Source organism: Felis catus, chromosome D3 (genome assembly GCF_018350175.1).
Source record: "Felis catus isolate Fca126 chromosome D3, F.catus_Fca126_mat1.0, whole genome shotgun sequence".
NCBI classification, from domain to species: domain Eukaryota; kingdom Metazoa; phylum Chordata; class Mammalia; order Carnivora; family Felidae; genus Felis; species Felis catus.
In genome coordinates this window covers 78695626-78718467 of record NC_058379.1, presented here as the reverse complement: position 1 = coordinate 78718467, position 22842 = coordinate 78695626, and the positions used below count along the sequence as shown (strand labels likewise).

Genomic DNA, 22842 nt, shown 5'->3' with positions numbered 1-22842 from the left:
TTTCAGTGTGGGGTGCCTGGGTGGCTCAGTAGGTTAAGCATCCAGCTTCGGCTCAGGTCATGATCTCACATTTGTGGGTTCAAGCCCAGCCAGCGTCTAGCTCTGTGCTGACAGCTTGGAGCCTGGAACCTGTTTCAGATTCTGTGTCTCCCTTTCTGTCTGCCCTTCCCCTGTTCATGCTCTGTCTCTCAAAACTAAATAAATATTAAAAAGAAATTAAAAAGTAATTTGAATGTTGATTATAAGTCGAAGTGAGAGTATTTTGGATATATTGAGTTAAATATATATTGCTAAAAGTAATTTCTCCCAGTTCTTCTTAGCTTTAAATATGGCTACTAGAAAATTTAAAATTAAGTATTTGGCTGACATTATATTTCTATTGGATGGTGGCTGTCTAAGTAGTTCTTTAGTAGAAATTTCTAAAATCATTGCAATTTATAGCAGCCTCATTTACTGACAGATGAAACCTGATGTCTTAAAAACATATTCTCATTTATTATTCTCATGAATTCTTTGGTCTAGCTACTGTTTACTGGTAAGGAAAGAGATCTATAATGGTAGAGGCACTTTGGAAGATACATATATTGTAACAGAAAAACCCTTTGGAATCATGAGCCACATCTTTTTAAAACTTTTGCAACTGGGGGACCTGTGTGGCTCGGTTGGTTAAGCGTCAAACTTCTGCCCAGGTCATGATCTCGTGGCTCATGGGGATCGAGTCCCATACCAGGCTTTGTGCTGACAGCTCAGAGCCTGGAGCCTGCTTCGGATTCTGGGTCTCCCTCTCTCTCTCTCTGCCCCTCCCCTGCTTGCTTATTCTCTTAAAAATAAATATTAAAAAAATTGAAATAAAAAAATAAAAATGTTTACAGTTGATTCTGCACCTGTGCCCCTCGATCTGTCATCCCCAAGGTCTTGGAAGCCACAAGGTCACAGTGTTGTGGCCCAAGCTTTTATTGTGTAGCTTGTTTATCACGGTCCTGGCCTCCTGCTCAGGTCTCTATCATTCCCCTCCAAGGACTTGGGACTCTGACTCGGTTTCCTTCCACTGCCCTCTTCTAGATTCTACCTAACAATTTGAGCAGAGAGTTCCTCAGCAGCCTTGTGTCTTACTACAGCCACAATTTCCACTGCAGCCTGCTCCAGACATTCCTAACTACCTCTGAACCGTCCCCTCTATCCTGTGTTTACAACCCTTGGGCAGGCACCTAGCTAATTCTCATTTACTCTCTAGGCTTCTTCAGGCAGTCCCTGAACCCTTCATGTTCTCCCCACTCCTACAGTGAGGCTGGAGAAGACATTTGTGACATGTTCACTCCCACAGGAGAGTATTCTTGATGCACTCTTACAGTATGCTTACTTGTTTATGTAGATGGTAAGTGCCTTGAAAAACAGGGATCATGTATTCCCAAGAGCACTGGTTATCTTCATAACCACATAGTACCTGCTATCTGATTATTATTATTCCATACTTATTTTTAATTCATGGAAACATAATTCTGTCTCACTCATTTAAAGCATTATGGAAAACAATTTGCTTCAGAAAATGTTTTGAGGTTTATGGTGTTTTCTCAGGTTTAAAATACATCCTTCTCCCTCCTTCTGATCTTTCATAATTGAGATACTGGAATGTTTATGTCGTTCAATGTCCACTTCAAATTTTATCTTTGCAAGAAGATTATAGGACTTCCCAATCACTTTATTTTGGATTAGAATTACAAATATGTATGCCTCAAGCTAGCACTTCTGCCCTTGTTTCTATTATGTAAGTCAGCTTCTGATCATAAGACAGATGGATGTGGTCTTTTGGAGCATGCATACACATGGTTATTGTTTGTTCATTATTTACCCCTAATACTTAGCTCAGGATCTTTAATGTTTGCTTATAAATTACATGCTGGATTAAACTATACTGGAATAATATTTAATACTCATACTGATAACATACAAGCAAAATATTGTCTAATAGAGATTCTTATTTTGTGTTAATCTGATTTGTAATTATTCAGTGAATTCAGCAATTTTCTTTAACATTGATTTGTCTGATTGTCACGGGATTTTGGTTAATTTCCAGAATTTTGAAAAAGTTTAGTTTTATATTTTCCCGTGTTCCCGTCCCTTTCGTGGAAGAGTAGAGTTGTCTAAATCTTTACTTCATCACCCTGGACATGCTGTCTATTTCTTTTCAAACAAACTTTGATACTTCCTGCCTTTCAAGTAATTTGTCCATCTTGCATAAAGTTGCTTATAATATGGCCTTATTAATTCTTTTGGTATCTGGAGAATTTGTAGTGATGTCACCTCTTTCAATCCCAATATGGCTGACTTGTATTTTCTCTCCTGTTTCAATGAATGACCTTATTGTTTTATCGATTTTCTCAATTGTTTTTATGTTTTCTATTTCATTGATTTCAATTGTAATATGTATTATTTCCTTTATTCTACTTACTGTAGGTTTTCTTTGCTCTACTTTTCCCCCTAATATATTAAGGTAGAAGTCGAGGTTATTGATTTGAAACTTTTCTTCTTTTGAACGTAAGCATTTTGTGTTTTGAATTTCTGAACAGTGGCATCCCACAAATTTTGATGTGTAGTGTTTCATTTGTATCCAATTTAAAAGTTTCAAATTTCCCTTTTGATTTCTTCTTTCAACCATGGTTTACTTGAAATGTGCTACTTAGCTTCCAAATATTTGATTGTTTTCTACATATCTTTATGTAATTGATTTCTAGCTTAATTCCATTTGAATAGAAACATACTTTGTATTATTCAAATCAATTTAACTTTATCGCATCTTGTTTTACACCCAGAATGTGGTCAATCTTGGTAAACATTTCATGTGCGCTTGAAAGAATGCACATTCTGCTGTCAGTGGGCAGAGTGTTCTATGAATGTCAGTTAAAACATATTGGTAGTCAGGGCTGCATAGTCTTTGTATACTAACTGCTTTTCGAACTGTTCCATCAGTTACTGAAAAGGGGGTATTGGAATATATCAGTTGTCTCTTCTTGAATTTTATAGTTCTATTATTAGATGTATAAATGTTTACCATTGTTATATTCACTTGGTAAATTTACCCCTTTATAATTATGAAACGACCCTCTTTATTCCTTTTAATAATTGGCTAAAATCTACATTGGCTGGTAGTAATATAGTTACTTCATGTTTCTTTTGATTTGTGTTATCATGGTATATCTTTTTCTATTACTGTACCTTTAATATATGTATATATTTATTTTTAAAATGGGTTTCTTGAAAAGAGAATATAGTTGGGTCTTGAATTTTTATCCAATCTGAGAATCTCCACCTTCTAAATTGAAGTGTTGATGTGATTTACAGTTCATGTGATTGTTAGTATGGTTGCATTTAAACGTACAGTTTGCAATTTATGTTACGTCTCTCCTAGCTTTCTTTGGTACTTTTTCTCTTCTTCTGTTTTCTTTTGGATTGAGTGCCAAAAGAAAAAGTTGTCAAACCACAGTTCTATATCTAATGAAAATGTCGTTCAAAAATGAGGGTAATTTAAAGACATTTCCAAATAATTAAAAGTTGAGAGAATTCATCACAGGATTGCATTAAAATACTAACTGAAGATTTCTGGAATGAAAGGAAATGATCCTAAAACACACTTATATATGCAAGAAGGATTTAAAAGCATGAAAATGTTGAATATGTAAGTAAATATATTATTTTTTTTCCTATTTAAGCTCTTCAAAAAGATATAGCTATGTCTTTCATGTCAAAAGTATAACACCACGTTTTGGGGTTCATAACGTGTGTAGATGTGAAATATGTGACATTAAGATTCACAGTTGGGGGATAAATGAAATTATATTGTGGCAAAGGTGATTATCTTCTTGGAGACTAGTAAACTACGAGCTCTAAGTCCAATGCAATATAACTGTACACTCTAATCCAAGAGCTACCACTTAAAATGATACAGGACAGGGGCAACTGGGTGGCTCAGTCAATTAAGTGTCCGATTTCGCTCAGGTCATGATCTTGCGGTTCTTGAGTTCGAACCCCACGTCGTGCTCTGTGTTGACAGCTCAGAGCCTGGAGCCTGCTTCAGATTCTGTCTCCATCTCTCTGCCCCTACCCTGCTCACTCTCTGTCTCTCTCTCTCTCTAAAATAAATAAAAGTAAAAAAAAAATTAATAAATAAAAAATAAATAAAATGATACAGCACAAAAATTTCACATTTCACAAAGGATAATATAGAAATGGCCAAAAAAAGTTTAATATCATTAGATATCAGGAAAACATAGATTAAAATTATGAGGTACATTCCATGCCCACTAGAAAGGCTAAAATTAAAAACACTGACAAGAGGAGTTCATCCTCCAGCTAAGATGAACTCACAGAAACCATATAAACTATCCCATGTGAAATAACTAAAACACAAGACAAAATATTGAAACATGTTTCAAGACACTAAACACTGGGTAGAAAAGGGCAGTGATCACTGAGAAAAGGAAAATAAAGAAGGTGAGCCATACAATTGCTAACACATACCAACCAGAGGTTTCCAAACCTAGACTCAGGGAAAATGAGGCAGTCACATCAGCTGAAAAGATAAACAAGAATCTGGAGAAGCCCAAGTGGCCAATATACATGTTATTGGGAGACTCAAATAGTAAGAGAGAAAATATATTTAAAGAGATAATAGCTAATTTTCCTTAAAAATTGTTAAGTTATAAATCCACATATCCAAGGAGTTCAATGTCCCTGAGCACAGGAACATGAAGGAAAGTATACGAAATCACACTATACTCGAATTATTTAAGACAAGGGATAGAAAGAGAAGCTGTTTTTAAAAAATGACACACACACACACACATACAGAGAAAAAGAGATTAGAATTAAAGCAGACATCCTCTTGGTAGCAGTGGAAGCCAAGAGATAGTGGCACACCATCTACTGTGGGGAATAAGCTTAGGAATTCCCTGAGCCTCACTGATGGGTTAACAAGGCATAAAGAATTAGAAAGCCATAGGATGTTCACACCCAAGTTTGGGTAAACAAAACTAAGAATAGGTAAGGTGGGGCAAAGGTATATGAGGTAAACAAGATTAGATAGATATTCAGGGCAGAAACACCCCCCAACTTAGTACTATAGCAGAAAGCTGCTTCCACAGGAAGGAAGGACCTAATTAGGTAAATAGGTAAATAGGACTATAGACTCAGCAAGGTGAAGTTGCCCAGAGCGGAGCTAATCGCAAAAGAAAGGTGCCTTGTTGACCCTGAGGTAGCAGGCTCTGTCTTTCTTGTCCCCTGGACCAGTTGAGGTAAACAGAGGTGGGGCCTCATGTCTGCCTTAAACAACCTTCCACCCCAGGGTTTTGTTTTGTATTAACCAAACCCCTAACCACACATATCTTCAAAACCCCCTTTCCCTCACGCCCATGAGTTGATGTTCACAGTTTCATTGTCTCTTTGTGCACGTCCATCACCATGTTTGTAAGCCTTCTTATCTAATAAAAATAGAGCAAGGACCCTTACTTGGGGCTCCTGTCTTCTCCCAGACATTAGCCATCTCTCACATTTTTAATCCTGCATCCCGCTTTCTTGCTGGACAAGAAAGAACTCTAGACCCAGAGTCTGTGACAATCTACAAAGTACCAAAGAGAAAAACTGTCACCCTAGAATTCTATACTCAGCAATGATGGCTTTCAAAAACATAAGCGAAATAAGATTTTAGGGGTGCAAAAGCTGTAAGATTTTAGCACCAGAGGACGTGCCCTAGAATATATAAAGGAAGTTCTTCAGGAAGAAGAAAGAGACACAAAATGGCAATCTAGACATGCACAAAGGAATGAGGAGCACTGTAAATGATACATAAGTGAATACTTTTTTAATGTTGTTATTTAAATACTTTAAGACGTAACTAACTTTGTAATATAAGTACCAACGTGTCATGAAGCTTACACTATGTGGTGTTTGCTGAACTTCTTGGGTCTTCTATTTTTAATGTTTATTTATTTTTGAGAGAGACAGAGAGAGTGCGAGTGGGGGAGGGGCAGAGAAAGAGGGAGACAGAAGATCCCAAGCAGGCTCTGCCTCTGTGCAGACAGCAAAGAACCTGATGTGGGGCTCAAACTTACAAACCGAACTGTGCGATCATGACCTGAGCTGAAGTCAGCCACTTAACCGACTTCAGGCACCCCTGAAGTTCTTGGGTCTTCAACTTAATTTCCAAATATGGGAAATTTGGGGAATATTATTCCTTCCGATGTACTTCCTGGCCCATCTGCTCTCTCTTCTGAGACTTCAGTTACACATACATTCTACTCCTTGACACTATGTTACAGGTCACTTAGCTTCTGTTCATTTTATTTTTAATATTTTTCTCTCTGGTTTTCAGGATGAATGACTTCTATTATTGCATTTTCTTATGTCTTCAGTCTAAGCCCATCTAGGTGTGTTCCACCTCCCTGAGAGGGTGATAGAGTCTATCTTCAATTGTGTGCCATGTGTTAAGGTGACCAGTGATGCGGGTGGCAAAGAATTACACAAAGAGCAGAATAACAAGCAGGATGGTTTATTCATTCTCCAAAGGAGAAGAAGGTCCAGACATTGAGAGGGATGTCTGCTCTGAGCTTTGTTGGTCTGAGGCTTTTATGGTTTTTCTTTTCCTTAAGGATGTGAGAGGGTTGCAGCTGCGCCCATGGTGGGTGTGGGGAGGGGGTCGATCTTGGCGAGGTAGATTCTTGGCCAAGAGTTGGCAGGTTTCTGGAGGGGCTCTGTCTGGAGCTTGTTGGGATGTGGGTTGTGGTCAGGCTAGAGAAGAATATGGTTTTTTGAAGTTTATTTTATTTATTTGGGGGAGGGTGGGGAACACAAGTGGGGGAGATGCAGAGAGAGAGAGGAAATCCCAAGCAGGCTCTGTGCTGTCAGCACTGAGCCTGATATAAGGCTCCATCTTATGAACCGCGAGATCATGACCTGAACTGAAATCAAGAGTCAGATCCTTAACCAACTGAGCCACCCAGGCATCCCGGGAAGAATATGTTTCGTGGTTGTGGTCTACTTTCTGAGAATGAGGGGCACCATGACTTAGAAACACAAAGAGTTGGGGCCAAGTAAGGACTCTTTTGAGTTTTGTCTGGAAGCTAGGCTGGGGTGGGGGGTGGGGCTTGACTAGAACCCTTTCACATTGTATCTTCACTTTTTGCCTTCACAATTCACCTTCTCTGAAGATCTGGAGAGAATTTTATTCAGGCTACATTCATGTGCTGCTCAGATGTACAAAGGATTAATGCCCCCAAGGAAGATCTCAAATAATCCGATAGGGGAGGTGTTAGATAACATGCATGTTTCCTGTACTTCAGATAAATAATTCAGTGAAGGATCTTGCTTTACTTCTTAGGAGGTCCCATAAGAACTTGGTCCTCATTTGTAATTTGCCCTTGTATTGAGCTCTCCTATGTCACTCTCCTGGCTACGTCAGTTCTTCTCCTTTAGATAAACTCCCCAATAAATCCTTGTTTCAGATTGTGTTGGTTCCCCAATAGAACAAATAGCAGAACTACAGAGTTTAAAGCTTTTTCCCATTTAAAAACAAGATAGAAATAAGAAACATTCAAGAAGATATGATAAGATTAGGTGTAGTTGTTTTAATACTGAAAAACTCTGAACATTTTCAGAATTTAAAAAAATTTACAATTTCTCATTAAAAAAAATTCTCAAGGGTTTACTATTCTTAAGTGTACCACTTATGTAAATTAGTGTGTCTAAAGGGCTTGTAAACATAATATTCCCTTAAGTGTTTATGCATTTACTCTGTGAAGAAAGAATTTATTCACCAAAAGTAAACATTAATGCATTTCATAATAATAAGTAATGATAAATTCTGAAGGGTGTGACCAAATTAATGAGGCTTTAATGGTGTTTTATACGTTTGTTTATGTTCAGGTAATCCTTTCAACATCTGTTAATGTAAGAATTACCGATCTCAGACTACTACCTAGCGGAGGACTCAGACCTAACTGATTCCTTTTTATGTCACCAAGAACATTACCCTCTGCCTACGGGGACATAATGAATTCAAATCAAAATCAATAGCAATAAGTACCTTACAATGAGAATTCTGAAACAGCAAAATCTCTTGGAAATTCTAGATTATGGATCCTTGATTCAAGCAGTGGTCAGGATATCCATGTTGTGGTAAAGATGTCTTGGTACTTCTTTTAAGCAGAACTGGACTTTGTGTGATTAATGATGAGCACTATCATGCCACATAAACAAGTCCCCTTACTCCCATGTATAAGACTTCTTCCCCATCCACCTTCTAGTTATTATATATCAGTTTTTGTTGTTTGAAAACTAGAGAATTTTTAAAATTTTGTAATTTTTAGATAATGGAATTTGTTTTTTCAAAATATCATTTCTCCAGATTATTCAGCCAAAGGGAATTCATGCCTCAGTGGTAATATATTTAATACCTGCTCGTTCTGAGTTCATACCCCTGCCAGTGGAGACGGGGAGGGTTGTTCTTATAAAGACTGGCTAGGTGTAGAATATTTACAAGTTAAATAACAAAAGTAGATTGAATCGGCTCGGAGCCTAGATTGAACATGCAAATTATTTCAGCCTCTAATCCAGAAAAATCCTCCAAGCATTCTAAGGATAATCCTCCCCCTTTATTTTCAGTTCTGGATCTACTATAAGGATTTTCTCTTCCAAAATCATGATGACTCTAACTGTACGTCTTGCCTTTTGTTGACTTTCTTCTTGATTCCCTAACTTTTCTAGCTGTTCATGACTGGTTGTCCTTTAGATTAGGTTTATTGTCCTGTGTAGGAAGTAATAGCGCTTAAACTTCTCTTTTCATTAATTGGAGCATCTTAGTCTTAGCGGTCAAAGAATGACTTGACATCCCTCATTTAACAAAAATATATTCTGAAACTTGTTCATGGATTGCAACTGACACCATATCCAAATGAGGTATTACACATTTACACGCATAGAGTAAGTTAGTGTATTTGGAAAGAAACAACCTAGAAATGGTTTTATTAAATATCCACAACACCCCCTTATTTTTGATACAGTATTTTATCTAGTTATTTGGTTATTTCTCATTTCAAATTTCTTTCCAAGTGTGTACAAAATGTAGTGCAGATAACGGGAGATGAGCACAGTTGAGAAAATGTGCTTCATGACTGATAAATTAGATACCAGATTCCAAAATAACTACGAACAATTTGGGGTATAACTAAATTAGGAAATAAAAGTGATAATGACACCAACATAAAAGATTTTACGATCTTTTTAATGATTTGTATATATTTAAAATGCATTATCTTCCAATTTCCATAAACAATAGTTCCAATGCGATGGGGAAAAGTGGTAAAGGTAATAAATATCTTTGCTTGGCCCTTCAGATAAGAAAACTATGCCTAAATGAATTCTGAGCATCATTTGTCATTATTTGTGCAGTAGAAATTTCCCTTCATTGTTGATTACCAATGTATTTTTCTGCAGTGGTTTCAAGGTTTCAAGAATAAAGTGCAATTTTAATAAAATTTAATTTAAATAAGTATAATTTTATTAGTTAAAAGCTTGAATCCATTGAGGAAAAATTAAACTAATGAGGGAATTAAACAGTAAATTATTCCAAAAGTTAGAAAGCTCTTGTCTTAATTTTAAAAAAGCTTAAGCTTTGCCTTAATTTGCCTTAATTTTATAATGGATTGTATGTTTGTGGTTTTGTTTTTTTTTGGGGGGGGTTTTCTTTTTTTGCTCTGTTTTCTGGGGGTTTTGTTTGTTTGTTTATAGATCACTAACTCAGCTTGTAGCACAATAAGATGGAGAAATAAACATGTATGTTTGTGTGATACACAACTGGTATAAGCTAGCTGAATAAACGCCCATATAGAACTGTGCTTTAAAGGATTAACCTTGTCCCAAGAAAGGTTTGGCCCTTTGCCCCCAGCTTCTGGGAGGTAACTTCTAATCCCCTGGAATGTCCTGACTGAAAAGTATGTCATTGCTAACCTGGGCGGCACAGCCCACACCAGATTATCTATGCTAACAATGTGATTTATGGTGGGAACCTTGGACCACATAGTTTCGGCTTGACTTCTAAAGGAGCTGGAGCTAAGGTCAGTCCTGTCGGCAGTCATGCCACTGTGACCGACCTCCAATAAAATCTCTGGACAATAAGAATCAGGTGAGATTCCTTGGTTGGCCACTCCAACCAGCGTGGCATATTGTCATACATTATTGCCAGGAGAAATGAACACCGCCCACGTGACTCCACTGAAGGAGGACAGTGGGAATTTCCACACAGGGTCTCTGCCCTTAGGTACCTTTTTTCATCACTGATCTTGATGTGTTTCCTTTTGCTTTAATAAACCGTAACCATGAGTATAACAGCTTTGCTAAGTTCTGAGTCCTTCCGGTGAATTATTGTACCTGATGGTGGTTTTAAGGACCTCCCAACATGTAAAAAACCATAACTCTAAACATGTGTATCATATACCGTATCATATATTCATGTATAAGTGTATGTGGAAAGAGTATATTTCAATAACCAAACTGCAAGTAAATATCCGATTCCATTCTGCATATTATTTCAGAAATAAATAATAGTATCCTTTAGGAAAATATTCATATTAAAACATAAGCGTTTTTATCCCAAGAAAGAAATTTACATTCTACACTGTTTTCAGTATTTATTTTCCTTGTTATTAAAATAGTTTGTGATTACTTTAGAAAAAGTAAAAACCTTTTAAAAATTAAAACAAAGAGGGGCACCTGGGTGGCTCAGTCGGTTGAGCGTCCGACTTCGGCCAGGTCATGATCTCATCATTCCTGAGTTCGAGCCCCATGTCATCATTCCTGAGTTCGAGCCTCTGAGCTGTCAGCGCAGAGCCTGGAGCCTGCTTCGGATTCTGTATTTCCCTCTCTCTTTCTGCCCCTCCCCTACTCATGCTCTGTCTCTCTCAAAAATGAATAAACATTAAAAAAAATTTTTAATGAATATGTCCTTAAATATCTGTTAAAATTTAAGTGTATATACTTCAATTTATGTGTTTTTAAACATTTACCTCAATATATATGGTCATCTGATTTTTGACAAAGATAACTGCAGAGTAATAAGGAATTGCTAGTCTTTTCAATAAATGTTGGATTTAGGGAGCCTGGGTGGCTCAGTTGGCGAAGTGTCCAGCTCTTAATTTTGGCTCAGGTAGTGATCTCATGGTTTGTGGGTTTGAGCCCTGCATCGGGTGTCACACTTCACAGTGACAGCACAGAGCCTGCTTGGGATTTTCTCTCTACCCCCCCCCAGAACGCACGTACATGCGCTCTCTCAAAATAAAGAAGTATTGATAAATGTTGAATCAAAGGGATATGCACATAGAAAATATTATTTTTGATATCTTCCTCTCATTGTATACCTAAATCAATTCTAAATGGACTATGGATGTAAATGAGAAAGATAAAACAATAAAGGTTTTAGAAGAAATAGAAGCAAAATCATCATTCGCTTGATAGGCAAAAATTTCTTAAATGGAAAACAAAGAAGAAGGAAAACATTGATACATTGGTCTACATTAAAATTAAAAATGCCTTTTTCTCTAAAGACTGCACTTAGGAGTGAAAGCCAAGCCAAGAGGAGGCAAAGATATCTGCAGTGCATATATTTAACAACGAACAAATAGGAAGAACATCTAACGAATTACCCATCAATGAGAGAAAAACAGAAAACCCAACAGAAAATGGTAGAACACTTGAAATAGCACTTGTGAAGAAAGATCCAATGGTCAGTACATTACAAGGTGCTTGTTATGGATTGAATTGTGTCCCTCCCAAAATTCAGACAAAAGTTGAAGTTTTCACTCCCAATGTTGACTGTATTCGGATATCGGGCCTTTGAGGAGGCAATTACATTTAGATGAGGTCGGAAGGTGGGGCCCTAATTCACTAGGACTGGTGTCCTTACAAGAAGAGGAAGAGACACAAGACATGGCAAGCATGTGAGGACACAATGAGAAGGCGGTTGAATGCAAACCAAGGAGGGAGGACTCAGAAAAAAACAAACCTGCCAGCACATTGTTTTGGAATCGAACTCAATTTACAGATCAGTTAATAGTAGATGACAATGTGTCATTGTCTGCAAACATGAGGACCTTGGCTAACGTAAATTGCTGATGCCAACGTCCAAGACTTAAAACAATAGCATCTTGATGTTGTCTTTTTCATTCACTAAGTAGCTAATAACTGACAATTTAAAATTTTTTATCATTTAATTGTAGTGAATTATTCATTCACGTCCATTACTCATTTTCCATTTGAGGTATCATATTTTCTTACTGTTACATAAAGCATTTTATGTTAAGAAGATAATATTCTGCCTTATATGCTGAAAATATTTTTCCTAGTAAGTGGCTTAGGTTTCTTGATGATGATCCCCAGCCTAAGGTTTTAATTTTAAAAAATGTTTTGGGGGCGCCTGGTGGCTCAGTCGGTTGAGCCTCCGACTTCAGCTCAGGTCATGATCTCACCGCTCGTGAATGGAGCCCCAGTCACGCTCTGTGCTGACAGCTCAGAGCCTGGAGCCTGCTTCCAGTTGTGTCTCCCTCTCTCTGCCCTCCCCCACTCATGTTCTGTCTCTTTCTCTCAAAAATAAATAAAGTTAAAAAAATAAAAATAAATTTTTTAATGTTTATTGATTTTTGAGAGAGAGAGAGAGAGAGACAGAGTGTGAGTGGAGGAGGGGCAGAGAGAGAGAGAGAGACACAGAATCCTAAGCAGGTTTCAGGCTCTGAGCTGTCAGCACAGAGCCAGCTGTGGGGCTCAAACCCACAAACTGCGAGATCATGATCTGAGCCGAAGTCAGAAGCTTAACCGACTAAGCCACCCAGGTGCCCCTAAAGGTTTAATTGTTATATAGCAAGATATACTTTTTTAAAAATAAATTTTCACTTAGTTTATGCATCAAATATCTTGTTGTGATAAGGTTGATTTTCCTACATTATCTTCTATTGTTTCCTGGCCTTTGTTTTGTTTTCTTTTTCTTTATGTTTATTTATTTATTTTGAGAGACAGAGAGAGAGAGAGAGAGAGCATGTGCACACACTCGTGAGCGGGGGAGGAACAGAGAGAGAGAATCCCAAGCAGGCTCCGCACTGTCAGCTGGGAGCCCAACAAGGGTATGCGATCGATTCCCCCAGTAGTGAGACCATGACCTAAGCCGATATCAAGAGTCTGATGCTAAACTAACTGAGCCTCCCAGGTACCCCATGAGATTTTCTAAAGGTTTTCTTTTCTTCTTTTTCGAGGTAACTACTTAAGTCATGTTTATTTCTAGAACTTCTATTTTTAACATTTCCTTTTTTAACAATCATTCTATTTTTAATAACTTCTATTTTTAAATTAGGTTTGCAATTTCATTCGAGTACCAAGACCAACTTGGTAATGTCCAGCTTTTCTGTAGACTTGGTTGTGCGAGCAAGGAGAATAAAACTGATTTGCTTAAGAGTCACCAGCTCACTGGTGTTGAGGCAGACTTCTGGACTTGGGTGATTTATACCGTATACTATTCACAGTTCAGCCTCCCAGCTTATGGGCAACTAGCAGTTCTAATTCTAAGCACTTCTCAAGAGGAGGTGGATTTTTATTGTAGTCATGCGAAGTAAACAAGCTCTTCACCCTAACATTCATTCATTCATTTATTCAATATGTATTTATTGAGTATCTACCCAGTGCCAGTCACTCTTCTGGGTACTGGAATAGAGTGGCCAATGTAAACAATCCAAGCTTCTACCTTCATGGAGATCATACTCTGGGGGAGAAATTTAGACAATAATTAAGTAGGCATACAAGTAAAGACTTCACACAGTGAGAAGACTATGAAGAAAAATTTAAAAAAATTTTTTTTCATGTTTATTTTTGAGACAGAGAGAGAGAGACAGAGACAGAGCGTGAGCAGGGGAGGGGCAGAGAGAGAGGGAGACACGGAATCTGAAGCAGGCTCTGGGCTCCGAGCTGTCAGCACAGAGCCCGACGCGGGGCTCGAACCCACGAACCGCAAGCAGCATCGTGACCTGAGCAGAAGTCGGACGCTCAACTGACTGAGCCAGCCAGGCACCCCTGCAGAAAAATGTTTAAACACCAGGGTAATGGAATGTGGAATGTGAAGATGGTAACTGCACGTGCAGTGGAGGCTGGAGAATAACTTCAGGGTCACCATTTGATAATAACTGAATATTACTTGCTAGTAAATATTAGAGATTATGAAGATCTGGTGAAAAGCAGCTATTCAAAGGAAAACAGCCGTCACAAGGGATGGGAGGCCTCAAAGAAATCTAAAAGAACTAAATCCACACCCCGCCCCCCGGCCCCCGCCCCAGGCCAAGTTAGAGGAGACTTGAGACCCATGGCTGAACTTTCTCCTGGGTGGAAGAGGAATCCGCCATAGATGACGGGTAGGTGAAAACAGCTAACCTTTGAAAATCTTTTCCCGTCAACATGCAGGCTGGCTAGTCATATTAGAATTATAAGCAGCCCAACCCCAGAGCAAGTCTGCGTTCGAACACCAACATTTTCCTGTACATCGTCACCAGACCCTTGGGAGTCATGTATCAACACTTGGGGTATTGAAGGAGAACGGAGAAGGATTCTCCCCAGGGCACATGAGGCCATCGCCCCAGTACCAAGCAGTCACCTTTAGAGTGTGGTGGGGACGGCAGGAGAGCCGATAGAAGTCTGTCCAAAACGTGCCGCCTTTTGCCTACAAAGTAGTGAGGAAGGGCTGTTCGGAAAACTTCCTTAGGTTTTCAACTACCAAAAGCTGGGAGCTGGACATGCAGACTGAGGGGGTCACCTGAGGGGATGAGGGCTTTTATTCACCAAAGTCTGGAGGTGCGGTGACAGAACTGTGAGAAATTCCAGAGATGCCCCAGTATTGCAGATACTAAAGCCTGAACGCATCAGAGTAGCACTGAGAGAAATTCTGAGACCTTCCGAATCACCCCAGACAGGGAGGCCCCTTCTGAAGGCTGAGGAACAGACAATGGGACTATGGAGTTCTCTCGAAGGCACAGAAATGAAGGGGAAACCTGGAGAGCAAAGAGAGGGCCCTGCTGACCCAGAAACTTACCAGCCAGGCTGGGAAGTAGGAAGAGATCTCTCTGGGGGCTCAGCTCTGAAGCACAGGCAGATTGCCGAATCCTACCAGTTCTTAGCCCCATGCCCTGCTGATAAGAAAGTGTCCATGCAACTCTCAGAATATCTAAAGTCAGTGGCGAACTCCATCAAACACCATGTGTGACAAACCCCAGGCCCAGCTAGATCAGACAGATTGACCCTTCTCTCAGCTCCCACAGCTTGGCAAAAGATGGAGGTGTGGAAAATAAATATCACTCAACTTATTCTGTACATTTTCTGTGTGTCAAAGCATTGGCATATAACCACAAGTTAGAAAACATCCACAGCGGGGCACCTGGGTGGCTCAGTCAGTTAAGTGTCCGACTTCGGCTCGGGTCATGATCTCGTGGTTTGCGAGTTCAAGCCCCGTGTCGGTCTCTGTGCTGACAGCTCAGAGCCTGGAGCCTGTTTCAGATTCTGTGTCTCCCTTTCTCTCTGCCCCTCTCCCACTCACACTTTCTTAAAAAAAAAAAAAAAATATATATATATATATATATATATTTAAAAAGTGTAAGTTCTTTCTAAAATTGAGAAAAAAAATTGATGCAAAGATCCAAGAATCTCAGCAAATTCTAAGCAGAATTAAAAACAAAACAAAAACACAAAACATCTTGATAGTCAAACTGCTGATAACTGAAGACAGCAGTTACTAAAATCAGCCAGAAATAGACTACATAGAGAGTTCCAGTTCAGTTGTGTCAGGAGTTGTCCCGGGTTCGGGTTCCAACTGTTGCTATTGTTTTGTTCAATGCCATTCCGGATGCGGTTCTCATCTGTGCTGAGAGCAGGGCTTGGTGCACAGGGTTTTCCGGCTCCCTCTGCCCTCGGGGTGCCCTGCACCCCTGGACCTCAGAGGGTACTCTCGCTCCAGCCTCAGTGGGAGCACTTTCACTTTCCTCAGGACCAGTTTTGCTATGGGGTCATGCTGGGCTGGCCCTTGCCCAGGTCGGCCTCCACCATAGGCAGGCCCTGTGTATCTGGCCTTTGGGGATGAGGCTTTCTGAGGTCATCACAGACACGGATCTGTGATTTGTCTCGGGCGGGAAGGTGTTTCCTGCTCCTTCTCCAGGGATGGCTAGCCCCTGCTTGAATCCTGCAGAATCCTGCATCCATCATGGCTTCCTGTCTCCCTCTCAGGTGCAGGTGCTCTCCAGACACAACTGACTTTTGCCTTTATCCTGAGTTAAGAGGGCTTTCTTACCCTCAATCAAAAACAGAGGGATTTCTGCTTCTATTGTTTTCTCAGAATTAATTAATTTTTAAGTGGCCCTGGGTGTTGAGCGATTGCTGCGCATGCACCTAGTTTTAGGGTTTTTGCTTCATAACAGAGAAGGATGAAGGCCGTCTGGCAGGGCTGTGTGTCTGTGCCCCGGCAGCGGCCGCCTCCTGCACCCCCAAAGGGGTCTCGTCTCCCACCACATCCTTGACCTCTCTCATGATCACCTATTGGGGAGCAATGCAAAAGGCTTCTACATGAACATAAACCCCTCCTTGGGTCTGCGGATTTTAGTTATTCTAACCTGTTGCTAGCCCACATTTGCTCTTTAATAATGTGTTACGATTCCAGCCAGTTCTTTCTTACTTGTTTGTATGGCCTCCACATCTTCTATTGGCTAAAATAAAACAGTTCCTGTGTCCCGTTGCTCACAAAAGGGGATTATCTCTTTCTGGAATACAGTTTACTTGACTCATGACTTTAACTCTCTGCTGAGCGCAATAGAAAGCTAGGATTTTGTAAATAATCTGCTTTTTTTTTTTCTGTCATTGTTGGTTCGGAAATGACACTTTCTTGAAGGTTCCTGCGTCCTGAGCAGAAGCAGAACTCAGGGGTATTTGTATATATTTACTTAATCTAGAGTAAGGAGCAGTCTGTTGAGATGTGGTGCATTCAGGGTGTATAAATTCCCCTTGTCACTGCTCATACCCACTGGGTGTTGCTAGATTGGAGCAAGCATTTTATAACAGAAGGAGGGATGTTCGTGAACTTGGTCTAAATTTTATTTGTAATGTTAAGAGCTGGAATACTTATCATTCCCACATAATGTGGCCTGAATTAGATGAGCAAGCATATAATTTATTAAGCATTACTGCATAGAAATATTATCTCCTATTATTAAGTGCTTATATTAATGCTTTTTAAAAAAATGTGTATCCTTCCCAACATGGCCTAGTCAGTTAACATCACCAAACTGAACCTGCCACAGCCAGAGATACTTGAGAACCGGCTGGAGTTCTTGTTCATGACGACAAGGGAAAAGAATGGAATTACTTGTCCCAGTGAAGAGTTCTATGTATGTCCCTGGGAAGCTACATGATGTGGAACATGTCCTCATCGATGTGGGAACAAGTTACTATATAGAAAAGACAGCTGAGGATGCCAAGGGCTTTTTCAAGAGGAAGATGGACTTCCTCACCAAGCAAATGGAGAAAATGCAGCCCGCTCTGCAGGAGAAGCATGCCACGAGTCAGGCTGCCATGGAGATGAGCCAGAAGCGTCAGCAGCTCACAGCCTTGGGGGCAACTCAGGCTACTGTCTGAGAGCTTGTTTCAGAAATGGAAAGGAGGTTAGGACTTTGCGGGCATGGCTTCTTGGGGTCAAGGAAGAGAAGGATCTAGCGTTTAATGCTAATGAATGTACCAGCTGGGTAGAAAACAATATCAATGTTTATTCATTTTATTTTCAAGAGAAAGAGCGAGAGTAGGGGAGGAGCAGAGAGGGAGAGAATCCCAAGCAGGCTCCGCGCTGTCAGAGCAGAGCCCTATGTTAGGTTCAAACTCAAGAATTGTGAGACCTGAGCCGAAACCAAGAGTCCGACGCTTAATCAACTGAGCCACCCAGGCACCTCTATTAATGCTTATTTTAAAAATGATATGAAATCATGGAATACAAAAACAAAGAATGCCTTACTCTTCTGACTCCATTCACTCTCTTAAATTACAGCTGCCATGTTGGGCTTCATGCCCAGACCTTCACCCCTGCTCCCACCGACATAAACACACATGAATAAGCCTTGCCCTTCTGTTTTTGGGGTGTGGCAGTCTCTGGGAAGTTAAAAATGATTGACTTCATATTGACCATCTCAGACAGAAGGACTGCTTGCCCAGTTTTCTGCTCAGTGTAGATATTTCTTTTTTTCAAACTAGATCCAGAATAGTAGGGATAAAAAGCTAAATCATATTACTACCTCTCTTTCAAGGAAGAACAAAATGGCTCACAGCAAACATTTAATAATGAATGAATGATAACTTCTGATTATGATTGTTAATTGGGATCCACACATCTTGTGATTAATGAATCTCTTCTCCAGCCCCAGATGTTGGTAATAGCTAATTGCCACTCTTAGATTAATGTTCATCTCTTCTCCATTTCTTAATTGTTTTTTTTTTTTTAGTGGGGAATTGAGAGAAGCTGCATTAGAGACCATTATCTAGATAAATTTTTATCTAAAAATTCTATATTTTATTCTGATTTTTGGACCTGATTCAAGTGGTTTTTATTTAGCTTTGTGAATTCCTGTCATCTGCGGCCACATAGTGCGCTTCTGTAATTTACGAAATGCGTGGTAATAGGGAAGTCATTTAACTGCTTCTTTTAAAATTAACATGACAGGGGCGTCTGGGTGGCTCAGTTGGTTGAACGTCCCACTTCGGCTCAGGTCATGATTTCACAGTTTGTGGGTTCGAGCCCCGCGTCAGGCTGTGTGCTGACAGCTCAGAGCCTGGAGCCTGCTTCAGGTTCTGTGTCTCCCTCTCTCTGCCCCTCCCCCCGCTCATGCTCTGTCTCTCTATCAAAAAATAAATAAGCATTAAAAAATAATTTAACGTTAATGTGATAAGAATACTTTTCTTATTTACCTTATCAGGATCAAATGAGATTACAGATGTAAGAGTTTTTGCTCATTCCTGAACTACATGTGGAACCATTACGTGTCCAACTTCCTCTCTAAATTGTGGGCTCTTTGTGGACTGGGTTAGGGATTGAATTCTTTCTATGCTTGGGGTTTAGCACATAGTAGGTGCCATATAATTGTTGATAAAATAAGTTAACATAATTGTCATGTAAGGATAATCGTCGTAACAAGTAGAATGTACATAAAGTGGTTTGTAACTCATTTTTAATTTCTTACAAACTTAATATAAAACCATGCATGCAGTGAAAATTCTGTACAGGGATAATAATTGTATCAATCATTATACTATAAACTTATATAATTTATCGTCTGTATAAATCATATATAAGTATCTGTTATGTATGAATATTTATAAAAACAATAACATTTGTCATTATGCTATTGTTATCCTGATGCTATAATACCTAGGAAAGGCTTGCTGCAGAATAATTACTTTTTAAATGTTTTGATTCCTTTTCCTTTCCTTCACGTACTTGTAATAAGTGAGAATTTTATGCAATTCATATTCTGTTTAGAAAGAACGATGCATTCTTCAAACTTCAGATGTTAAATAATTTTTATCATGTTTAATTAGTAAATTCAAATAATACAGAAGTATTATTAGGCCATGAGTATTATTAAGTAAGCTTAGTAGTAGTTTAACCTAAACATAAAATAATGCAACATTTGACCTAAAGCATTTTAAAAATCAACAAGCCGAGGAAGCAAGAGTAAAATAGGAATTTTTTTAACACTTTTACTAATCCTTCATGTTTTAACTTATATTTAATATCCTCAGATATTAAAAATTTAAAGGACATCTGGACAAGCCTAGCTCATTCTTCTAGATATTTTCACAATATACCCTTCCCCTTATAGTGAAAGTACTGGTTTTTCTTCTCCTTTCTTCATTAAAGTGGAAGTTTTATAAGGGAAGTGACCATTTTGGCTTTATTCCTCTTTGGTTTTTCAAACCTTTGAATAGAACCTGAAACACAGTAGGCCAGCTCAATATATCTGTTCAACAAGTATTTCATGATTTTAAATGGAATTAAATTTACATTTTTCCTTGCAAGTAGCACCCATATTATGATGCTATTCTATCCTGATGCCAAAAATTCTCATTCTTAATTCTAAGGTCATGCTACCAAAGCTAATTTCTTATAATGAACTTCTTCCCAGTGAGATCTGTCAACAAGAATTCACTGGTGTCAATAATTTCAAGTATTCCAGTTCTTTGACAAATCTATTTATTGCTGGAAAACTGCCATATTTTTTTTTTATTTCAAGTTTTTATTTAAATTCTAGTTAGTTAGGGGCACCTGGGTGACTTAGTCGGGTAAGTGTCCGGCTTTGGCTCAGGTCATGATCTCACGGTTTGTGGGTTTGTGAGTTCGAGCCCCGCATCGGGCTCTGTGCTGACGTGCTAAGAGCTTGGAGCCTGCTTCGGATTCTAGGTCTCCGTCTCTCTCTGCCCTTCCCCCACTTGTGCTCTGTGCCTCTCTCTATCAAAAATAAGTAAAATGTAAAAAAAAAAAAAAAAAAAAAAAACCCACACCCTTTTTAGCTCATCCCCCACCCACCTCCCTCCATCAACCCTTAGTTTGTTCTCTATAATTAAAAGTATTTTGGGGCGCCTGGGTGGTGCAGTCGGTTAAGCGTCCGACTTCAGCTCAGGTCACGATCTCGCGGTCCGTGAGTTCGAGCCCCGCATCAGGCTCTGGGCTGATGGCTCAGAGCCTGGAGCCTGTTTCCGATTCTGTGTCTCCCTCTCTCTCTGCCCCTCCCCCGTTCATGCTCTGTCTCTCTCTGTCCCAAAAATAAATAAAAAACGTTGAAAAAAAATTAAAAAAAAAAAGTATTTTATGGTTTGCTTCCTTGTCTTTTTTTCCTTTCCCCTATGTTCATCTGTTTTGTTTCTTAAATTCCACATATGAGTGAAATCATACTTTTAAAAGCTCGTAACACTTTTGGTTTGGGGAAGCAGATGATCGAGGAAGAGTTACTATCCACAAAAGATTTGAGCCAACTGATCATGATATGATGATTGAAAACTAAGCAGATTAATAGTAATATTAATAGTATTTTGTTTATTATGGGAATAAACAAATTTCATAGGAACTTTGTTTTAAAATGAACCAAAAAATAGTAACCCACATCCAGAGATGAAAGTAGAAATACAAAAGAAATACACACCTAAATTTATCCTTCTCTTTAAATTTTTCACATGTTCTCATAAACTTGGTAGATTTTTGCTGCTGGGCCTCCAAATGTTTTAATTATAGTACAATTCTAGTATCAGTAAAATTCTTTACATTACTATGTTTCATATCACTTGAAAAAATTAAAGATTTGTAATTATTAAACATTTATTATTGCATATTATTTTGTCCTTTATTATACAAAAAAGTAAAGTATTTACAAATATATGCATGTGTATGTGATATTTATTTTTATTTCTAAAAATTTTGTTGAGATAAACACAAGATGGCACATGTAAAATCCATTGTCAATTTACTCATATTTTTATTAATTTTGCCCATAAGCGTAAATAACATAATAATTACGAATAAAGGAGCTCCAGATAAGATAATGGCATATTTGCTCTGAAAGCAGATTGTATTTTGCTATGAAAACATGACAACAGTATGGTTCTAATTACCTCCTATATTTTGGAGAGTGGCAGCCGGCCAATGAACTGCATTTTTTTCTCCTAAAAGGATATAATCAAATAAATGGTAGATGAAGCTTTTGTTGACTCTTGGATATGTAAATTAAGCATGCTATTTAACAAGTTATTTTGTCATCCTGATGAGTGGAAACATTGATTTGCAAAACTAATTATACTCACTATTTTTAGAATAAGCAAAGGGCTTTGCATTATGTAGTTTTGCAGAGCATCAGAATTAGACAGGTTCCCTGCAGGTCAGGCCCTCTCAGAAGATGCCCAGGATTTTTACATAAAATTTATCTTAGTGGAGGAGGTGAGGTTTATAATTCAGTAATTCACTGTGGAGCCATTTCACATTTTGAAGTCAATTAGAACTGGCTGCTTGGACACAGCTTCCCAAATGTCAATGAAGGTCTTCACCTGCAAATAGGCCACTAATTACTAATATATCTTTAATGGTAAAATAAGTCCAGACCTTTATTAGTCCTCAGAAAAACATGTACCTCCACCATAAAAATATTATTTTTTTGTTGATCCAGTAAAACATCTTGTAAGTTGGTTGAGATTCATTGAACAAATCTGTTTTATGCCATAGGGGTTCAAAGAGAGTCCCAAGAGAAGAGCTGGCATTTAGATTTTGGAGTCACCCAAAGAAATATAGAAGTAACAATCCTTTCTAAGGAAAGAAGTATGTTAACTAGATATAAAACAGAATTATTTTTAGGTTTCCAGCTTTCAACTACAAGGAAACTCAAGAATTTGATGGAGCATGGGAATAAATCACCTAGACTAAAATTTTTGAAAAACTCTTTCCCCTTAAGCACATTTAGAGTGGAAATCTGTGAATTGGAATTTAGAGTCAAAAATAAGTGGAAAATACCTTTCAATTTGTGTCATCCTCAGTTTCTTTCATCAATGTTTTATAGTTTTTAGAGTATGGGTCTTTCACCTCCTTAGTTCAGTTCATTCCTTGGCATTTTATTATTTTTGGTGCAATTGTTACTTTATTATTAGTTTATAGAAATGCTACCAATTTCTGGGAATTCATTTTATATCCTACAACATTACTGAATTCATCAGTATGAAATTCAGTATGAAAAACTGAATTCTAACAGTTTTTTAGTAGAG

The 22842-nt window shown here is 38.6% G+C and overlaps 1 pseudogene; it reads left to right on the top strand.

Moving 5' to 3' along the window:
* Positions 1 to 15694: 15694 nt before the first annotated feature.
* LOC123381455 lies at positions 15695 to 18862 on the top strand (annotated as a pseudogene).
* The last annotated feature ends 3980 nt before the right edge of the window (positions 18863 to 22842 follow it).